At 40.4% G+C, this 22,641-nt stretch overlaps 1 pseudogene; it reads left to right on the top strand.

Annotated features, from left to right (window-relative positions):
* The first annotated feature begins 7,745 nt into the window (after positions 1-7,745).
* Positions 7,746-22,641, top strand: part of LOC101547344 (cyclin-C-like) — a 38,285-nt pseudogene continuing 23,389 nt past the window's right edge.

The raw sequence follows: 22,641 nt of genomic DNA, 5'->3' as shown, positions 1-22,641 counted from the left end.
TCTCCAACTACTATTATGTTGCTTGCAATGTCCTCTTTAAAATCTGTCAGGAGTTGTTTTAAGTATTGAGCTGGTCCCTTATTAGGTGTGTATATGTTTTTTAATTTTTTTAATTTTAGTGTGTATACGTTTAGGAGTGTGATTTCTTCCTGCTGTACACATCCATGGATTAGTAAAATATGACTTTCGTTGTCCCTTCTAAACATTTTCAACCCGATATCTATGTTGTCCAATACTAGTATGATGACCCTGCTTTTTTGAGGGAGTTGTTTGCTTGAAGGATTGTTTTCCATCCTTTGACTTTGAGTCTTTGTTTGCTCTGTCCTTTCAGATCTTGTGTTTCTTGTAGGCAGCAGGATGTTGGGTTCAGGTTCTCCTCTGTGACTTATGTGAGGCCATTAGTGACGCATTGGAGGATGTATTCTTTTATACTGGACTTTTCCGATTCTTGTGTCTACCAGTATTATTTGTACTAAAAGTCAAGGTTTATATGGGATTTTGTGCCATCTTTCTGTAAGGGTTTGTTGTGCTTGTACATTTCTTTCTTATCTTACAGGAATCCCCAAGCCCCATGACAATAATTTCTCCCAATATCAATGGTCTATCAAAATCATGATAATCAAGATTATACCCTTCGATGGTTCACCACCTCACTGTGGCCAGTGGGTGGCAACGGTGCCAACCAACAAAAAGAGTGAACCAACATGCCACCTGCACAGCAGATCCTGCAAGCTACCTGTGGTATATTCGATATGTCAAAAACAATAACAAAAATGAGACTCATTCCCCTGAACCTGGAAGAGCCCCTAATACGGAGGCGTTGAGAAGCATGAGCAAGGACGGGCTGCTAAAATCTAAGGGCCGAACTAGGCTGCCAAAACGAAGAAGGACTAAAATGACTGTCTGCACTTTTAATGCACGTACACTGGCATCAGAAGCATCCATCGAGGACCTGATGGTGCAAGCACAGAAGATCAACTATGATGTCATTGGATTGACCAAGACGAGAAGGCATCAATCACATCACGCCGTTTTCAACAACAAGAACTGTTCCTCGGAATATACAAGAGTAGAGGCAGCTTTGGTGTCGGTATCCTCATCAACATGAACTTGGCCATGAGCATTGATACATTTGAATGCCTAACAACCCAAATTGGACGCTTACTGTTGAATAGATGTGGCTCATTGCCGGCAGTTTCTATCTTCGTTGTCTACACACCAACATCCAACTTCGATGAAGAAGAAATTGGGAAGTGCTACATGGAGCTGGAGAAGTTCTATAAAGAAGACCACACCTTCTACAAGGTCATTGTCACTGATTTTGACCCAAGATAGGACTAAGAAGGCCACCCAAAGAACTACACATCAGTCCCACGGCCTAGAATAAAACGAACAGGTGAGAGACTGTCTGAGTTCATCATGTTGACCAAGACCATGCATGGTAAGTCCCAGTTCCATAAGGCCTAATCTAAACATTGGACATGGGAGTATTTGGTGGACAGTTTCACAACGAAATAGACCACATCATATTCAATCAATGGTTGTGCCTGACAGATGTTGTCCCAAAATTCCAAATGGGAACAGACCACTGTCTCCTTTGTGTGAAATTCGACTTCACAGAGTGGGGAGAAAGGGCTGCAAAGTTTAAGAAAAGAACTCCCAGAATGAGGCCAACTGGGAGCTCTTTGGCACTATTGTGGCAACGTGGGAAGATGCTACCATTGACAACATCAATGAGGAATATGATCAACTGGTTCAGCACCTCCATGACTGCATGAAGAATGTTGAAAGTGGGAAAGCCACAGACTCCCGTCTTCGGAAACTCTTGAGCTCATTCACCAATGTGGTTTGGCACAAGCCTCAGGCATTCACAAGCTATCATCTGTGTTCACAAAGCTGTGCAGAGAAGTGATAAAGGAAAACCTCAAAGAGAGAAGAGCAGCAGTGTTGGCTGATGTGGCAGAAGCTGGGAAAAGTATTCACAACGCTCGCCTGTCCTTCGCCAACTACTGTCATTGGATTGACTACAACTTGGTCAATCCAATGACATCAACTACAAGACCAAGATAACTGCCCTCCGACGTCCTGATGGATCTATCACATCTTGCGGAAGGGCAATAGAGAGTTTTATTCACGACTTCTATTGGGATCTCTTCGATAGCCACATCCACCTGCCCATATACCAAATTCCGTAGGATGGATATGTCATTCCCAGCATCCTCCCTTCTTAAATCCGACATGCCATTTCATTGGTATAGATGCATACAGCACACAGTCCAGACAAGGTCAGACCCGAACACCTGAAGAATCTGCCACCAGTACTTGTCAATACACTGGCTTGGCTCTTCACACGATACCTGTCAGTATGCAAGGTTCCGTCCCAGTGGAAAACCAGCAGGATCATTCTGTTGTACAAGAAGGGAGACATCAATGACATCAGCAACTATCGCCCAATCTGCCTGTCTGTCATCTACAAGTTGTTCACTTGAGTCTTCCTGAATAGAATAGGCAGAACGCTACATGAAGGACAACAATGCGAGCAAACCAGGTTCCAAAAAGTATTTAGCACGATCGACCATGTCCACACAGTGACCAAACTCATTGAAGTTTTGCAAGATTTCAAGATGCCACTCTGTCTAACGTTCATTGATTTAAAGAAGGCCTTTGATTCTGTTGAGACTGAAGCGGTCATTGAAGCCCTAGCCAAACAGGGCGCTCAAACTCAGTACATCAAGATTCTCCACGAGCTGTATTACGGATTCACCACCAGGATCTCACCATTCTACAAAGAAGTGATCATCAATGTAAAGAAAGGGATGTGGCAGGGTGATACCATTTCACCGAATCTCTTAAGTTCCACCTTTGCAAACATCATGTAACTACAGGTATGGGAAAGAATGGGAGTGAAGATAAACAGTCAGCAACTATACCACCTATGCTTTGCTGATGACATCATTGTCATAACACCAAACATTAGCCAGGCAGCACGAATGCTGGCCTATTTCAACTGTGAGTGTGGAAAAGTCAGACTGCAGCTGAATCTCATGAAGACAATGTTCATGAGAAACAGACTAATTCCTGACATTCCATTTGCTCTCAACAAAGAGAACATCTCCAAATGCAGCAGTTACGTGTACCTAGGTTGAGAACTCAACAAACAAACCACCCGGCACCTGAGCTGCACAGGAGGAAGAGAGCAGTGTGGAACGCCTTCAAGTGCATCAAAGATGTTGTTTAAGAGGATGACGAAACTCCAGCTCCGGGCACATCTTTTTGATTCCACCATTCTTCTTGCACTAACATATGCCTCAGAGACCTGGACCCTACGAAAACAGTATAAGAACGCTATTTGGGTATCCCAAAGAGGAGCTTGAAATACCATGTTTCACTCAAGTGAGAGAAGGAATCCGGAGTTCCAACCTCCGTCAACTGTTGGTGTACAACATCCCATAATCTCAGGCCTAGCTAGGCTTGGATGTAAACTTACTTTAACTGACTATACATCCGGGTGTGTAACTAATTTTGATACTGTTTCTGTTGACTAAGTTAATTTGCATATTCTGCCTATGTGGCTGAATATCATTGGTTAAAACATCAACCTAGTTAATAAAAGGGGGCTGAACAGGCTGCTCTCCCGCAGGCCACAACACAAAACTTCTGGAGACAGTTATGTGACTCTCAAAAAATGTGTATTTCTTTCAAGAGTATGTCTTAAATGCCTCGGACTGTCAAGTTAAACTTTACTGCAACATTGTTGCAACATATGGCGCCCAATGTGGGCTTGAAGATAAAAGCTCCGTACGGAAGAAATAGAGAAATGGGAGAGATAAAGAAAGGGAATTAAGAAAGATAGAAAGAAAGAAAGGAAAGAAGAAGAAAAAGAAAGGGAATAAAGAAATATAGATAGAAAGAAAGAAAGGAAGAAGAAAAAGAAAGGGAATAAAGAAATATAGATAGAAAGAAAGGAGAACGAAGAAAAATAGAAAGGCAATAAATAAATATAGATAGAAAGAAGATAAAGAGGGAAGAAGAAGAAAAGGAGAAAGAAAGGGAGAAAGAAGAAAAATAGCAAGAAAGAAAGAAAGAAAGAAAGAAAGAAGTAGAGATAGAAAGGAAGGAAGAAGAAAAAAGGGAGAAAGAAGAAATATAGATAAGGAAGGAAGAAGAAAAATAAAGAAAGGGAGAAAGAAGAAATATAGATAGAAAGAAATAAAAAAGTAATTAAAGAGATAGGAAGGAAGAAGAAAAAGAGAAAGAGAAAAAGAAGAAATATAGATAAGGAAGGAAGAAGAAAAAGAGAAAGAAAGGGAGAAAGAAAGATAGGCAGGAAGAAAGAAAAAGAATAAATGGAGAAATAAAGGGAGAAAAGATATAAAGAATAAATAAAGGAAGAAAAAGAAAAAGGGGCAGTGGGTAATTCTGTAACGTCTCAGCAGGGTGCCTATGTTGACACTTTGAACTGTCTAACAAAAGCAGCTGGTCTGCCTTTAAAGGAACAGATAATAAGATGCCTCCTTGAGAGGATACAAAAGTATTGTCATTGGTTTAAGCCGAAAATATAGAACAATTCAGTTTAGATTTAATGGATAAAAATAAGGAGAGAACTGTGTTATGCACAGAAAAATGGAGATTTGATCCCAGCAAAGGAATGGAGAGCGTACAATTGTATTGCTGCTGCCCTGAATTTTTCGCAGTTTGACTTTGAGTATGAGGAGCCTTCTCTCTCATCTTCTCACACGGCTCTCTCCACTAATTCATCAAATTGTAAGACAACTTACAGGGAAACTCCTGTGTTAGAGGAGAAAAGTGGGGAAGAATCTTTGATATTGCCAAAATTTTGTGCTAAGCCAAGAGTATCTGTCTTGTCTGGTGAATCATATCAAATTGATGATTCACCTGCCCAGTCTGAGTCTGACAGCATCAAGTCTGACACAGAAAATTCAGTTTTAAAAGAGGTTGTAAGCGCCCAAGAATTGAGAAAAGTTAATTAAAAAATTAGATAAATTAATAAGACAAATGAAGTACCTTGAGATGCACCACCCTTCTGAAAGAAGGATAATGCCTGCTGTACAGGGTATCACTGATCCTGACCCTCTGGCAGTTTCTTCCCCTTGCTTATATAAGAATAGGGAAGAGGAATCTCTGTGTTGCCATTTTACGCTTACTCCTTTGTTGCATTCTCTGATGCAAAAATATGAAGCTCCTTTATATAAAGCAAAGTTGAGTCAACAGCCTGCTCAGTTTATGGCTTTTCCAGTTGTTTGTAATACTGATATACAAAGAAAAAGACAAGCAGGGGAATATGAGCCTATTCCTTTTAAGTTTATTTTTCCTTGCTTAAGCAAGCTGTGACCACCTATGGTGTTACTTCTAACTATGTGCTAGCCCTTCTAGAAAATTTTGCAGAAGCAAATACTGTAAATCAGTTTGATTGGCAAACTCTTGCAAAGGCAGTGTTAGAAAATTCTCAATATGTACAAATTAAATCCTGGTGGAGAGAAGAGGCTGAGAAATTTGCAAGAATTAAAACAGCAAAACAAGTTGATAACACTGTGAACTAGATTTTAGGCACTGGCAAGTGGGCTTTAACGGAAGAACAAGTCCGTTTAGAGACAAACATTTTAGAAGCTGTTAATAAGACCTGTCTAAAGGCGTGGCATTATCTTGAGACCTCTGCAAAACGCACTACGTCATTCACAAAAATCTTTCAGGAAGCAAATAAACTTTACACAGATTTTATTGCCAGACTCCAAGACTCTCTTGAAAAGGCTATACCTATACCTGATAAAGGCCTTCATGAAATGCTTATGCTAACTTTAGCGGTGGAAAATGCTACAGCAGATTGCCAAAAGGCAATTCAAACTGCTAAGCTAATGGGAAAAAAGCTCACTGGATGATTTTATTAAAGTATGTAGAGAAGTGGGAACACCAACCCATCAGGCGCAAATAATAGCCACTGCTTTTTAAAGAGCAAACCAGATAAAATATTACGGCTGTGGAGCTTTGGGACATCTCAGACGAAATTGTACAAGTATTAGCTCTAGGATGAGAAAAGAACCAGGCGTCTGTAGAAAATGTAGGAAGGGGAAGCATTGGGCCAATTAATGCCATTACAAAAGAGAAAAAATTAGAAAAGATAATGAGCTGTCGGGAAACGGGAGTTGGGGCTCTACCCGGGGCCCCTTCAACAATACGAGAAATCTTCAATAAAATCTAAAATTAAGTTAAAGAGTTCTTCATCCCCTACCATGATAACAATCAATAAACCAAAAAAACATTAGCAAGAAACTGTCCTATACTGACTTTGTAAGAGCAATAGAGGGAAGTGTAGCCACTGATATTTCAGTTTTACAGGATTTGTTTCTGACTCCTAACAAAATTTATAAAATTCCAACCAATGTTTATGGCCCCCTTCCAAAAGGAACAGCAGGAATGATCTTAAGGAGAAGTAGTATGACACTGCGAGGTGTTAATGTAAAAGTGGAACTCATTGACAGTGATTTTGTGAATAAAATCTCAATTATAGTCACTGTCCAAGTGGATATTAGAATATTAAAAAGGGAACATATTGCTCAACTGCTTTTGCTTCCATGTATACTAGGAAAAAATGCAGGCATGAAAAGAAAGGGTGATTTTTGGAAGCACTAATGCAGAAACATTTTGGGCAAAAAAGATTACTGATGATATACCTACTTTGGTTATGACCTTTGAGGATGGAACAAAACTGGAGGGTATGTTAGATTCAGGTGCTGATGTTACTGTTGTCACCTCCCATCATTGGCCTAAAGTTTGGCAAAAGCGTTGTGTGTCCGTTACTTTTTCTGGTATGGGTGTGGTCACTGATGTTCAACAGAGTGTGCAACCTCTTCGTTGTAGTGATCCTGATGGAGACACGGCAGTTATCCAGCCATATATTGCTCCAATAGCTATCACCCTATGGAGACGAAATTTGTTGAAAAAACTTGGTGTGAAATATATTAAAGAAAAAGTGGTGTCTCAGCAATCGCCTTTTTAGTTTGGGCCGCTGCTCGAAGAACAGCTCTCCCAATAGTCTGGAAAAAGGTTCAGCCTGTTTGGGTTGAGCAGTGGCCCTTAACAAAAGGAAAACTTAAGGCTTTATATGAATTAGCTACAGAACAGTTTGAATTGGGACATATTGTTTTCAGCTCTAGTCCCTGGAATTCACCAGTATTTGTTACCAAGAAAAAGACTGGTAAATGGCGAATGTTAAGTGATCTAAGAAAATTCAAAGACTGCATGGAACCAATGGGCCCTTTGCAAATGGGCCTACTTAATTTAGCCATTATTCCAAAACAATGGAATATTATTATAATTGTTCTAAAGGATTGTTTCTATACCACCCTTTTGAGAGAAAAGGATAGAGAAAAATTTGCCTTTACTGTGCCTTCCTTTAATAGTGAAACTCCTGCTAAAAGATATCACTGTCTTTCTTGCCTCAAGGGATGATGAATAGTCCCACAATGTGTCAATATTTTGTTAGTCAATCATTGGATATAATTAGGGCACAGTACCCTGACGTCAAAATTATTCACTACATGGATGATATTCTTTTTTTTTTTCCTTTTTTGGGTCACACCCAGCGATGCTCAGGGGTTACTCCTGGCTTTGCACTCAGGAATTACTCCTGGCAGTGCTTGGAGGACCATATGGGATGCCGGGGATTGAACCCGGGTCGGCCGCGTGCAAGGCAAACGCCCTACCCGCTGTGCTATCGCTCCGGCCCCATGGATGATATTCTTATCACTGCTCCACCTCATATAAATTTGCAAAAGGTTTATGAAGCTGTAACTTATGAAGTAGAGTCATGGGGTTTAAAATTACACAGGACAAAATTCAACATCAGGTTCCTTGGGAATTTTTGGGACAAATAATATGGGAGAGTAGGATTACACCTCAAAAAGTCCAAATTCGGAGAGATAAATTAAGAACTTTAAATGACTTTCAAAATTATTAGGAAGGCTACAGCCTTCTTTGGGTATTCCAACCTATACCCTACAAAATTTGTTTCAAACATTGGAAGGTGATCCTTCTTTAAACATTCCAAGGCAACTTACTTAGCCCGGCAGCTGAAAAAGAATTAGAAATAATTGAGGAAATTGTTAATAAGGCTCAGCTGGATAGAATTGACTCTTCAGAAAGTTTAAATCTGATAGTGTTGCGTACTTCACATTCTCCTACTGGGATTTTTGTACAAGGAACTAATATTGTGGAATGGAGTCTATTTTTTTTTTTGCTTTTTGGGTCACACCCAGCGATGTTCAGGGGTTATTCCTGGCTTTGCACTCAGGAATTACTCCTGGCGGTGCTTGGGGGACCATATGGGATGCCTGGGATCGAACCCAGGTCGGCCGCGTGCAAGGCAAACGCCTTACCCGCTGTGCTATCCTCCAGCCCTGGAATGGAGTGTTTTACGTAACAAGTCTAGTAAAACATTGGTTACTTATGTAAATAAAATATCTCAAATAATTTTCAAAGGAAGAAGAAGAACTAGACAATTAATAGGGAGCGATTCTACTGAAATTATTGTACCATTGACTAGTGAGCATATTCAAGATCTATGGGAAATTGATAAAGATTGGCAAATTGCTTGCACTAATTATCTGGGCAAAATTCATTACAACTTTCCAAAGCGATAGATATTTCAATTTCTTAAATTTACTAATTGGATTTGGCCTAACATTATAAAGGCTGAACCTATTGTGTCTGCTGTTACATTCTTCACAGATGCTAGTAAAGAAGAAAAGTGACAAGGTTTTACAAACTCCATATAAATCAGTTCAGAAGAATGAATTGTTTGCAATTATTTCTCTTTTACAAAATTATTCTGAACCAGTAAATATTGTAATGAACTCTCAGTATGCAGGTTGGACTGTCAATCATATATTTACTGTTGCTTTGCCTTTGAGTGACTTGGAGCTTATTTATTTTTTTAAAAATTTGCAGCAAGTTTTGAGAGACCGTAAACATCCTTTATACATTTTTCATATGCGAGCTCATATGGGTCTTCCTGGTCCATTAGTTCAAGGCAATAGTCGAGCTGATAAGTTGGTTGCTTTAGTAATAAATGCAGAAAAATCTCATGCCTTGCATCATCAAAATAATCGTGCATTGAAAATCAAATATGCCCTTACTTGGAGGCAAGCTAAAGACATTATTAGGCAATGTCCTACTTGTCAAGTAATCAATATACCTCATATGCCTTTGGGAGCTAATCCTCAAGGTATAAGGGCAAATGAAATTTGGTAAATGGATATAACTATTGTCCCAGCTTTTGGTAAACAAAACTATGTTCATCAATTGATACCTATTCACATTTTCGATGGGCTTCTGCGTTGTCTTTGGAAAAAGTAGGAGCTGTGATTACTCATTTGTTGGAAGCATTTGCTGTTATGGGTGTCCCTTAGACAATGAAAACTGATAATGCACTTGCTTATACCTGTGCAAAGATGCGTGATTTTTTCTCTGCTTATGGATGGTATCAATCATATTACAGGAATTCCATGTAACAGTACAGGACAAGCCATGATTGAACGAGCAAATTGTGGGCTTAAAGATACATTACTTAGACAAAAAGGGGGAATATATGCGGATTCTCCTAGACAGAAACTATCCAGAGCATTTTTCACCTTGAATTTTTTAATTGCTCTAATGAAATGACATCGGCAGAAAATCATAGGGAAATTCAGAATAGTTCAGAAAAAATAAGTTCTAATAGAATTTAAAATGATTTAGATAAAATTAATAGAAGATGTCAGGTCCTTTACAGGGACCCAGTCTCTGGGAGTTGGATGCCAGGCCAGGTGGAAAGGTGGGGACGAGGTTTTGCTTTTATTTCAGCAAACAGAAACCACTTTTGGTGTCCTACAAAAAGACTAAAGCTTCTCAGTGAATAATGGATAGCAAATAAAAATAAACTACAATATGGATTCCTTTTTTATGGATTTTTGCCAGCTTTGTAAAAACAGAAGTGCTTCTTTTCTTTTTGGATCCAATTCTACAAGCAGGAGACAGGGTAGCTGGACTGAGAAATGGGGGATAATCCCAATCGACTGACAGGGAAATTTTTACCCTGGGGACTGCCCTTCATTTCTCTGTCCATCAGTTTTTCTTCCCTGGTTCTTGGAGTGTCAGATCGATCGATCAGGTATGTATGAATGCACATGAATGTGATTTTGTTGTCTTTCTGTATGTCTGTCTGTGTTAAGTGTTTAAATATTGAAGTAAGATTGAAATCAGAAGTGGCAATCCTACTCCAAAATTTTTTTTAAAGTTTGAGTGTTTTTTGGAGCTTATTAAGAGTTGTAAAATTAGAGCATGAAACCAAGGTGAAAACTGTTAAAGATTGACATAAAAGGTTCATGATTTAAAATATCTAAAGTATAAGAACCATTAAAATTAATTAAAAAGATGTTTTCCTCATGCTTTGTAAAAATGATTCAAGTTTTTATTATGTTAGTACATTTTTCTCTCTAAATATTTATATTATAAGTTTGTATCTGCATTATAGTGAGCTGTTAAAAGAGAATTGAAATAATTGTATATAAAAATAGGTTCAAAAGGTACTGGTTTAGTTCAAAACATAAGTTTTAAGAGATAACAGGTTTATTATATAAGACTGGATGATATTCCATGCATATTTTATCCGGACATCTATGAAGTTTGAGAAGGAGGAAGTTTCTAATTTTACTTATGGGTGCCGGTGATTCTTCTTTGACCATGAGAGAAGAATCTGATAACGGGAGTGCTTCGGCAGTTACTGATTGTGGAAAAACCTGGACTGTGAAGTTCATCCAAAAATGACATGAAAGTGTTGTTTTTGTTTAGAGACTAATTGGTCTTCATTGACAAATGTCTCTGAACCAGGACTGGAACTGAAATATTGCTTAATGTGTGTAAACTCTGTATATGTAGACTCTGTACTGTAAAATGAAAAACGATTTCTGTAAAATAAGGTTAAATTTTCTTAAGATTTTCTTGAGGTATTACTGAAAAGATTTGTGAACATGTTTGTATTGTTTATTACTGGTCATTTTAAACAAAAAAGGAGGAAATGTTAGCGTACAACATCCCATAATCTCAGGCCTAGCTAGGCTTGGATGTAAATGTTGTTTTTCTGTTACTGTTACTTTAACTGACTATAGATCCGGATGTGTAACTGACCTTGATACTGTTTCCGTTGACTAAGTTAATTTGCATATTCTGCCTATGTGGCTGAATATAATTGGTTAAAACATCAACCTAGTTAACAAAAGGGGGCTGAACAGGCTGCTCTCCCGCAGGCCACAACACCAAAACTTCCGGAGACAGTTATGTGACTCTCCCCAAAAATGTATATTACTTTCGCAAGTATGTCCTAAATGCCTCACTGCAACGTTGTTGCAACAGTCAATGAGAATCAGGGATGCTGTCTCGTTTGCCATGGCATTGAACATCAGATGGTCCAGACACGTTGTGCGATTTGGACATGACCACTGGACTAGAGTTGTTACCAACTAGACGTCAAAAGAAGGACTGACTGCCCACCTATGAGATGGTCAGATCCTGACCATCTTCATCAATATCCTGAACAAACGGTATGAGGCTCTTCATGTTCCTGGAGCGAGCAGACACCATTGAGCTACAGTAGCATGTGAAAGGGAGAAATGGGGATGTTACTGGAGCCTGCTCGAGCAAATTGATGAGCAACGGGATGACAAATGATACAAGTGATACCAGTTATATGGTGCAAGTGGAATAGGTTTGTTGACTATTGGCCTACTGTGTTTGAGATGGCCAGGATTTTCTCCACAGAACTAGGTGATGGGGGTTGAGATATGAGTCCAGAGTTCTGGGAAAGGGGAAAATAACTGCAGTGGCCCGAGCTTGTCCCTGGTCCCAAAGGAGGCCAAGCAGATACCACAGTGGCCACACCGCCTAGCTCAAAGGCCACACCCAAAGCTGGTTCTGGGACGCTGGAAGCTGCTGGTGTCCGGATTGGACTGTGGGACATGGGCATGCAGTTGGTCCAAGGTCTGGTCTGTCACCAACCTGTGGATCAAGCCGGTGCACCGGGACGGTGGGAATTGGAGGGCTCTGTATTTTCTGATATAATCATTTATAGCTATAGAGTTAAACATCTTTTCTAACTGATGTATTAAAAGTAATCCAATAGATTTTATTCTTCTTATTTTTACTAGCTTCTCATTCCAACTGTAAGAAGCTTGTCTTATTGCCATTCACCATATCTTTATTTAATTATTTGAGTATAAAAGTGTATTGATTTCAGGGTTGCTATGTCATGAGAAAGAACATCACGAACTAAGGAATACAAAGAGGGACACAGATAAAAAGCACATAAATGGAGTGTCAAGGCATGACATTGGGTGAGGAAACTAGTAGCACAGAGGGGGTGCAGGAATCAAGTTCAGATAGAGGTCACAGTTGAAGATAAGGTGGAGAAACATTTACTAGGGTGTGATACGTTTTTTCTTTTACTTTGGTCTTAAATATTCTTCTCCTTTCTAGAGTTACTTCGACCAGCATTGCTTTTTTTGGTTTATTTTTGTTTTTTCTTTCTGGGTCACACCTGGCTATGCACAGGGGTTACTCCTGGCTTTACAGTCAAGGATTATTCCTGGCAGTACTCGGGGGACCATATGGCATCCTGGGTATCGAACCCAGGTTGGCCGCATGCAAGACAAATGCCCTACCCGTTGTACTATCACTGCAGCCCCAGACCAGCATTGCTTTTTACACAAACACACACAAATGCACACAACATTGAGTTGTTAGGACACTTGTCATATAGATCATTGAGTCACAAGCGGAATTTCATTCCTGATTAAATTATATTTTAAAAGCACACATGCATTAAATTTCACTCTTCATAAATTCAACTTTTTCTTCCTATTATTGCTGTTGTGATAGCCAGGAAGTTACACACAGTTGTTTGCTATATTTGTACATTTAGTTGTGCTGCTTACTGGAGGTTACACAATATAACTGTGGTGCTCATACACTAAAGTTGCACACTTTGTTGGTATTGTTGGTATTGCTGAGTCATATGGGAGTTCTATTTTTGAGAAACATTTTTGAGAAACCGCTGTTACATTCCACAGAGGTTGAAACAGATAAAATCCCACAAACGATGAGTGAGGATTTATTTCTAACCACTACTCTGTAACAACATGTGTTTACAGACTTTCTGACATATGTAATGTCTAATTTCTTTTTATTATTTGTGAAGATATAATGTAAAACAAACTTTATTACTGTTGGTGGAATTGTAAACAATTTCAGTGTTTATTTAAAACAATGGATATTTATATAAAATTAAATAAACTATGTACAATCTGGAAATTCCTCTTCACATCTCTATTAGGACATAAAAACATTTACTCAAAAATACATATGCATGACCTTGTTTATTGCTGCACTATTTACAATAACCAAGATCTGAAAACAACCCAAGTTCCCAACAACAGATGAGTGGATGAAGAAACAGTAGTATACGTACAGAATGAAATGTTACTCGCCTATAAGAAAAGATAAAATCTTTCATTTTTCTACAACATGGGTTCAACTAAAAGTTATTATGTTAAATGAAATAAGTCTGAAGTAAAAGGACAATTACTTGATCTCAATATGTGGTAAAGAGACAAAGCAATGAATAGACAATGTACAATGAATACAAAACTTTCAATTCTAGAACAAAATTAAAATTATCTAGTGTGGGTAAATGTGATGTACTTTGTGGAGAGGAAAGCATCTGTGGAGAGTTATAAGACATTGGTGGGTGAATGTGGTGTGATAACATTTTATGCCTTAGATATAAGCATTTACAGTATTGTAAACCATTGATACTTCAAAAAGATAAACGAGTAGAGATATACAATTTATTGTTCTGATACTTTACTTATTCTGGCAGGAATAATTCAATAACAAGTAATATGTTGAAGTTGATTATTTATCAGATGAAAAACTAATCTAATATTGTCACAAAGAGAAGAGGCATGTATTAGAGCGTATAAGCGAAAGTTTTTCTGGAATTATACATAGGCACAAATATCAGAATTTAAATATGCCGTATTGCTTAATTTCTAAAAGAGCTGGGGTGTAGCTCAGAATGAAAGTGCACACCTCACACGTACTAAACCTGGATTTGATCTATGACACTATGAAAATTAAAAAATAAAAATTAGGGACTTGAGTGATAGCACAGCAGGTAGGGTGTTTACCTTGCACGTGGCTGACCAATATTCGATTCCCAGCATCCCATATAGTCCCCTGAGCACCACCAGAAGTAATTCCTGAGTGTAGAACCAGTAGTAACCCCTGAATATCGCCAGATGTGACCCAGAAAGCAATAAATAAATAAACAAATAAAAATTATTCCTTGCCACAATAGCCAGAATCTGGAAACAACCCAAGTGCCCTAAAACAGATGACTGGTTAAAGAAACTTGGTACATCTACACAATGGAATACTATGCAGCTGTTAGGAGAGATGAAGTCATGAAATTGGCTTGTAAATGGATAAACTGGAGAGTATCATGCTAAGTGAAATGAGTCAGAAAGAGAGGGACACACATAGAGGGACTGCACTCATTTGTGGAGTGTAGGGTAGCATCACATGAGGCTGACATTTAAGGATGGTCGATACAAGGGCCAGGGGGATTGCCCCATAGCTGGAGGACTGCTTCATGAGCGGAGGGGAGAAGGCAGATGGAATAGAAAAGGGATCAGTAAGAAAATGATGGCTGGAGGAACAGTTGAGATGGGAGATGCATGCCGAAAGTAGATAATGGACCAAACATGATGACTTTTTAGAATCTGTATTGCAAGCTATAATGCCCAAAAGTAGAGAAAGAATATGGGGAATATTGTCTGCCATGGAGGCAGGGGAAGGGTGGGAAAGGAGGGGTATAACCAGGATATTGGTTGTTGGGAACGTGCACTGGTGGAGGGATGGGTGTATGATCATTATGAGATTGCAACACAAACATGAAAGCTTGTATCTATCTCACGGTGATTCAATAAAATTTTAAAAAGAGAAAAAAAGAAAAAAATTATTCCTTGCCAGCAATCCTCGTATATGTAATATAGGGTATAAGTAAGTTTCTGAATTTTCAAACAAATAAGCCTATATTTACCAACAAATAAGCCTATATTTACCATTAATGAAAGTACTGGAAGTAGAAACATATGTCTGGATTCCTATTTCATTATTTCATTATCTTTAAAAAAATTTTTTTGAGGGGTCATACCCGGCATTGCACAGGTGTTATTTCTGGCTCATACACTCACGAATTACTCCTGGTGGGGCTTGGAAGACCACATGGGATGCTGGGAATCGAACCTTGATGGGCCATGTGCAAGACAAATGCCCTACCTGCTGTGTTATTGCTCCAGCCCCGCCCCACTTTTTTTGCTTTTTGAGTCACACCCAGTAATGCTCAGGGGTTACTCATGGCTCTGCACTTAGGAATTACTCCTGGCGGTGCTTGGGGAACCACATGGGATGCCAGGAATTGAACCCGGGTTGGTTGCATGTAAGGCAAACACCCTACCCACTGTACTAGCGTGCTGGTCATTATTTTTATAGTACTTCAAACTGCTGCAATTTTTTCCAAAAAAAAACAGGAGAAGTCTGAGGTATCATCAAATACTGTTTGGGATCATAGTCAACTTAAAAGAAATATTAGGATATTGAGGTATTTTAGTGGTTTCATAGTATTAATTTGATATGTACCTATATGTATGTATATATACATATACATATAATATATGAAAATAGTTAATTTTATATTGGTTGTTATCAACACCAAAACAAAAATTAATCTCGCATCAATAATTCCCTTGTAGTTTGGGTTGTTACTGGAATGGATGAGGTGTCACATACATGCTAGCTTTCTGAGATTGTGCACATTAACTGTGGTATCAGCACACTTGACTGCATTGCACATTATTTTCATTGAACACATGGGAATTTCTCATACACCTTGAGTATTATTTTAAATATAATAGATGTTTAAATCACCCTCTCTTTTACCCCACTACTTACCTACAGAAGTTCAACAGATTTTTACAAGGCCCAGTTTCTATGTCTTTAAACCATAGTACTAACCTGAGTTGCAAACCTTCATCTCAACACATATGTCTTCCAATCTCACCAAACTCATTCTTTCCCCAAACCAGTTTCCCACTTCTTCCCACTTAAAGCCTTTTGCTTCTAATTCTATTTGGAACTTTGTGAAAACGATGTGCCCAGGGCACATGGTGGAATAGTTGGATGCAGAAGGCATAATCTCAAAGGGAATGTGAAAGCAATGATTTAATTGCACTCTTTTAATTATATGTTTAGTTTTGTGAATCAACTTTTTAAAAATTTAAAGTTTTTTTTTTATTTTATAAGTTCACTTGTATCATTTGTATCACTTGTCATCCAGTTGATCTTCGATTTGCTCAAGTGGGCGCCAGTAAAGTCTCCATTCATCCCTGTCCTGTGCTGGTGTAGCCCAATGATATCTGCTCGCTCCAGGAACAGGAAGAGCCTCAAATCGTTCATTCAGGGTTTTGACGAATAAGTCTGACCATCTTGTCAGTGGGTGGCCACGTGGTTTTTTGTTGCCCCATGGAATCCAGTCGGTAATAGTACTAGTCCAGCGGTCATCTCTGAATTGCATTACGTGTCCAGCACATCTGATTTTCAACGCCTTGGCAAATGAAACAGCGTCCCTGATTCTTGAACGTCGACGGAGGTTGGAACTCCGGATTCCTCCTCTCACTTGAGTGAAACATGATACTCCAAGCATATCTCTTTCCCTATTTGGGATACCTGAATAGTGTTCTGATCCTGTTTTCGTAGGGCCCAGGTCTCAGGCATATGTTAGTGCAGGAAGAACGTGGAGTTGAAAAGATGTGACCGGAGCCAGAGTTTCTTTATCCTCTTAACCATTTCTTCAACTCTCTTGAAGGCATTCCATGCTGCTATCTTCCTCCTGCGCAGTTCTGGTGCCAAGTCGTTCCTCATGTTGAGTTCTCAACACAGGTACACATAGCTGCTGCATTCGGAGATGTTCGCCCCATTGAGAGCAAATGGAACATCAGGGACCAGTTTGTTTTTCATGAACATTGTTTTGCTGAGATTCAACTGCAGTCCAACCTTTCCAAACTCGTGGTCCAAGTTGGCCAGCATTTGTACTGCTTGGCTAATGTTTGGTGTTATGAGAACGATATCATCAGCTAAACGGAGGTGGTCTAGTTGACATTCGTCTATCTTCACTCCCATTCCTTCCCATTCCATTTGTCTCATGGCGTTCTTGAGGGTGGCACTGAAGAGTTTTGGTGAAATGGTATCACCCTGCCAAACTCCTCTCTTTATGTCAATGATCACATCCTTGTAGAATGGTGAGATCCTGGTGGTGAATCCGTAATACAGCTCGTGGGGAATTTTGATGTACTGAGTTTGAGTGCCCTGTTTGGCTAGGGCTTCAATGACCACTTCAGTCTCAACAGAATCAAAGGCCTTCTTTAAATCGATTAGTGTTAGACAGAGCAGCATCTTGAAATCTTGCAAAACTTCAATGAGCTTGGTCACTGTGTGGACATGGTCGATTGTGCTAAATACTTTTTGGAACCTGGCTTGCTCGCATTGTTGTCCTTCATGTAGTGTTCTGCCTATTCTATTCAGGAAGACTCAAGTGAACAACTTGTAGATGACAGACAGGCAGATTGGGCGATAGTTGCTGATGTCATTGATGCCTCCCTTCTTGTACAACAGAATGGTCCTGCTGGTTTTCCACTGGGACGGAACCTTGCATACTGACAGGTATCGTGTGAAGAGCCAAGCCAGTGTATTGACAAGTACTGGTGGCAAATTCTTCAGGTGTTCGGGTCTGACCTTGTCTGGACTGTGTGTTGTATGCATCTATACCAATGAAATGGCATGTCGGATTTCAGAAGGGAGGATGCTGGGAATGACATATCCATCCTACGGAATTTGGTATATGGGCAGGTGGATGTGGCTATCGAAGAGATCCCAGTAGAAGTCGTGAATAAAACTCTCTATTGCCCTTCTGCAAGATGTGGTAGATCCATCAGGATGTGAAGGGCAGTCATCTTGGTCTTGTAGTTGGCGAAGGACAGGCGAGCGTTGTGAATACTTTTCCCAGCTTCTGCCACATCAGCCAACACTGCTGCTCTTCTCTCTTTGAGGTTTTCTTTTATCACTTCTTTGCACAGCTTTGTGAACACAGATGATAGCTTGTGAATGCCCGAGGCTCGTGCCAAACCACATTGGTGAATGAGCTCAAGAGTTTCCGAAGACGGGAGTCTGTTTGTGGCTTTCCCACTCTCAACATTCTTCGTGAAGTCATGGAGGTGCTGAACCAGTCGATTTTATTCCTCATTGATGTTGTCAATGGCAGCATCTTCCCACGTTGCCACAATAGTGCCAAAGAGCTTCCAGTTGGCCTCATTCTGGGAGTTCTTTTCTTAAACTTAAACTTTGCAGCCCTTTCTCCCCACTCTGTTAAGTAAAATTTTGCATGAAGGAGTTGGTGGTCTGATCCTTTTTAGAATTTTGGGACAGCAGCGACATCAGTCAGACAAAACCTTCGATTGAATTTGATGTGGTCAGTTTCGTTGTAGAACTGTCCACCAATACTCCCATGTCCAGCATTTAGATTCAATCTTCTGGAACTGTAAGTTATCATGGATGATCTTGTTCCACATGATGAACTCAGTCTCTCACCCGGTGTGTTCAATTCTATGCTATTGGGCCCAATGTGGAGTTCTTCAGGTGACCTTCTCAGTCCTATCTTGGCATTAAAGTCACCAACAATGTCTTTGTAGAAGGTGTGGTCATCTTTATAGAACTTCTCCAGCTCCATGTAGAACTTCTCAATTTCTTCTTCACCATAGTTGGATGTTTGTGCATAGATGACGAAGATAGAAACTGCCGGCAGTGAGCCACATCTATTCAAGTGCAATTGTCCAATTCGGGTTGTTAGTCATTCTAATGAATAAATGCTCATGGCCAAGTTCGTGTTGACAAGGACACCAACACCACTGACGCCTCTGTTGTCATATGTTCCAAGGAACAGTTCTTCTCCAGTGTCGAAAATGGCATGATGTGATTGATGCCTTCTCATTTCGGTCAGGCCAATGATGTCGTACTTGATCTTCTGCTCTTGCAACATCAGGTCCTCGATGGATGCTTCCGATGCCAGCATACATGCATTGAAAGTACAGACAGTCATTTTAGTCTTTCTTTGTTTTGGCAGTCTAGTTCATCCCTGAGATTTTATCAGCCTCTCCTTGCTCATCCTTCTTAAAGCTGCCATACTGGGGGCTCTTTCAGTGTAAGGCTGATGAGGCCTATTATTGTTACTGTTTTTGGCATATTGAATATGCCACAGGTAGCTTGTCAGTCTCTGCCGTGCAGGCAGGGTACTCTCGGTAGCTTTCCGAGCTCTCCTAGAGGGATGAAGGCTTTTAGGGTGGCCTCCAATTGCCCTTATAGTTGTTCCCATGGTTCACACCATATTTGAAGCCCATCAAATATGGTAAGAAAATTATGGAAAATGGGTATTAAGTGTCTTATGCTGTGTCCGGGAGGTGACTTGGAGCATGGCAGTGGCTGGGTAGTGGAGGTAGTGGAGGTCTGCCGGTGAGGTATTTTTCCGGCTCCAGTAGGGTGGGTCATCTGGTTTTGATCACTGGGGTGGGGTGCCGGAGATTGGAGGAGGCAGACAGCTAGTTAGTTCACAACATTTGATTACATTTAATATTCAAACACCAATCCCACCACCATTACACCTTCCCACCACCAAATTTGGGATGTTTCCATCCCTAACCCCAATCCCTGTCCCAAAACACACCTGAAAGAATATATTTTGTACTGTCTGTTATGAAGAACTTCTGAACATGCTTACAGAAAAGTGTTCATATAGGAAACAGTGTGAAGATTGTTCTATTTTGGCCAGAGCCATTAATACATTCTACATGATAACACTAACGTGTTGTTAAAGCTTGGGTGATGTGAGCTTTGATATATATATATATATATATGTATATATATACCAAAGTAATGCACATATATATATATGTGCATATATATTTCCCTCTATGATTTGTTGCCTACTGTCTGAACCCCATCAATTATGGTGTGGCAATTTTCGAGAATGGATACGGAGTGTCATATGATGAGTCTTACAACACAAAAACGGCCGTGCAGTCCAGGAATATGTTCATTCATTCATGAGGCTCTGCCTGAGCGAGTGGGGAGCAGCCTGGAGCATGGTGGAGGTTGGGTTGTGAAGGTCAGCTGCCGGGGCTGGGTCCCTTGGGGCAGGGAGGGCTCTCACCCACCCCCCTCTGGGGCACCCCGAGTGAAAACAGCCTGGCGTGGAGTCCGGTTGAATGGCTATGGGAGCCTCATGTCATGCTCCCTTCTGGGAGAAGCAGCCTTGGTAACTGGAGGGTGGCCGATGACAATATTATCTGGTGCCGCCAGGAGGTGGATATGGAAGTAATCCCTTGGTCACCAGAAACTGGGGTAAACGGGCAGAGGACCTCCGTTTCCTGGTCCCGTTGAGCCCAGAGTCCAAGGTCACAACGTTCCGCATTACTTAGGTTCTGGGGGACTTTACTCATGTGTGAGGCTAGGCCTGAATGAGCGGGGAGTGGCCAGAAGCATGGCGGTGGTTGGGTTGTGGAGGTCGGCTGCCAAGGCTTGGTCCCTTGGGGTAGGGATTGCTCTCATCCAAACCCCTCTGGGGCACCCCGAGAAAGAACTGTTTTTAGATGCTGGTTTTAAAGAAATGTCCCTTCTGGATATCTGGACCTAGAGGACAAAAAGTGTTCTTTCAAAAGGGCATATGCACACCATTATTCATTGCAGCACTTAGTAGCTAAAATATGGAATAATCGTAAGTGTCCAAAGATATATGAGTAGACTATGAAGATGCAACACACACACATATATATAAAATGAAATACTATACAATATATATAATGAAATACTATGCAGCTTCTCAAATCATAGGACAGATGCAAAAATGTAGAACAACCTGCTTGAAGTCTCCCAGTTCTTGAGTGTTCGAATAAATTCTAAGGCTGATCCAAACAGATGCCATGCTGAAGTTACCACTATGCTTCATAAATATTTTCTAATTAATAAAAACCAAAAAAGTTGGAAAGATGAGGTATCTCAGGTACCACATATCACCACAAGTGTGGCCCTGGAGCGAACCCAAAGGATGGAGCCAGGGGAAGCTCTGAGATCCACTAGGTATGGCAAATATACTTCGAAATATATTCATCACTCTCCAAAAAATAAAGCTGGGAAGATAGATCAATCTGATGGAGCACAAACTTTACATTCTGTAGTCTCTAGTAACATATGGAACCCCAAACATCACTAGGAGCACCCCTGAAGACCTAAGCAAAAATTAGCCTTTGAGAACCACCAGATATGGTCCCTGAACAACAAAAAACAAGAGTGCAAACAAATTAATTAAGTAGAGGATTAAAAGTCTCAATCTCAATCAAGGACCTGTACAGGAACAGAGATCTTATCATTTCCTGTGTTATGAAAGTGACTGTAGAACTGTGGCACTGTAGCACTGTCGTCCCATTTTTCATCCATTTGCTTGAGCAGGCACTACTAACGTCTCCATTGTGAGTCTTGTTGTTACAGTTTTTGGCATATCAAATATGCCACAGGTAGCTTGCCAGGCTCTGCCCTGCAGGCGGGATACTCTTGGTAGCTTGCCAGGCTCCCCAAGAGGGATGGAGGAATCGAACCCGGGTCGGCCATCTGCAAGGAAGATGCCCTACGTGCTGTGCTATCGCTCCAGCCCATGAAAGTGACTGTCATCATCATCATCATCATCATCATCATCATCATCATCATCATCATCATCCCGTTGATCTTCAAATTTCTCAAGCAGTCTCAGTAATGTCTCCATTCGTCCTAGGCCTGAGATTTTAAAAGCCTCTCTTTACTTGTCCTTCACAACAATGCCCTATTGGAGGCTCTTTCAGGATCAGGGGAATGAGACTCAGCATTGTTATTGGTTTGGGCATATGAATACACCATGGGGAGTTTGTGAGGCTTTCCCATGTGGGCAGGAAACTCTTGGTAGCTTGCCAGGCTTTCCCAGAGGGAGAAGTAGGCTATAAGATGTCAGCTTCCGGGAGCTTGGTTTTAAGTCTCTGTATGTTGGCCATTGGTGGGATTACACGGTGCTGGGGGCAGTCCCTGGGTGTGACCTCCTAGCTACTGGAAAATGGGAAATCTGGGTGGAAGAGGTCCAGTCCCGATCCGAGCAGGCTTGGAGGTCTCAGCCCCAGGTCCCACACACCTGGGTTTCTATGCCATTACCTTCATGTGTGAAGACCTCTGGAACCTAGCCACAGCCATGCTCAAGGCTCTTCTCCATGAAAGTGACTGTAGAGAAAAAAATGATGAGTGAGAAATCTGGTTTCTTTTTCTTATAAAATATGGTTTTTGAAGAACAGATCAATGGTGGAAAGCTTGTCAGAAGTGTGTAGGGGATTAAAGGCAATTAGGATAGAGAGGGCACAGTATGACAAGAATATTTAGAAATGATCACTCTGAACAAGAACTGTTTGA

This window comes from Sorex araneus, chromosome X (genome assembly GCF_027595985.1).
Source record: "Sorex araneus isolate mSorAra2 chromosome X, mSorAra2.pri, whole genome shotgun sequence".
NCBI classification, from domain to species: Eukaryota; Metazoa; Chordata; class Mammalia; order Eulipotyphla; family Soricidae; genus Sorex; species Sorex araneus.
This window is presented reverse-complemented; position numbering and strand designations above follow the sequence as displayed.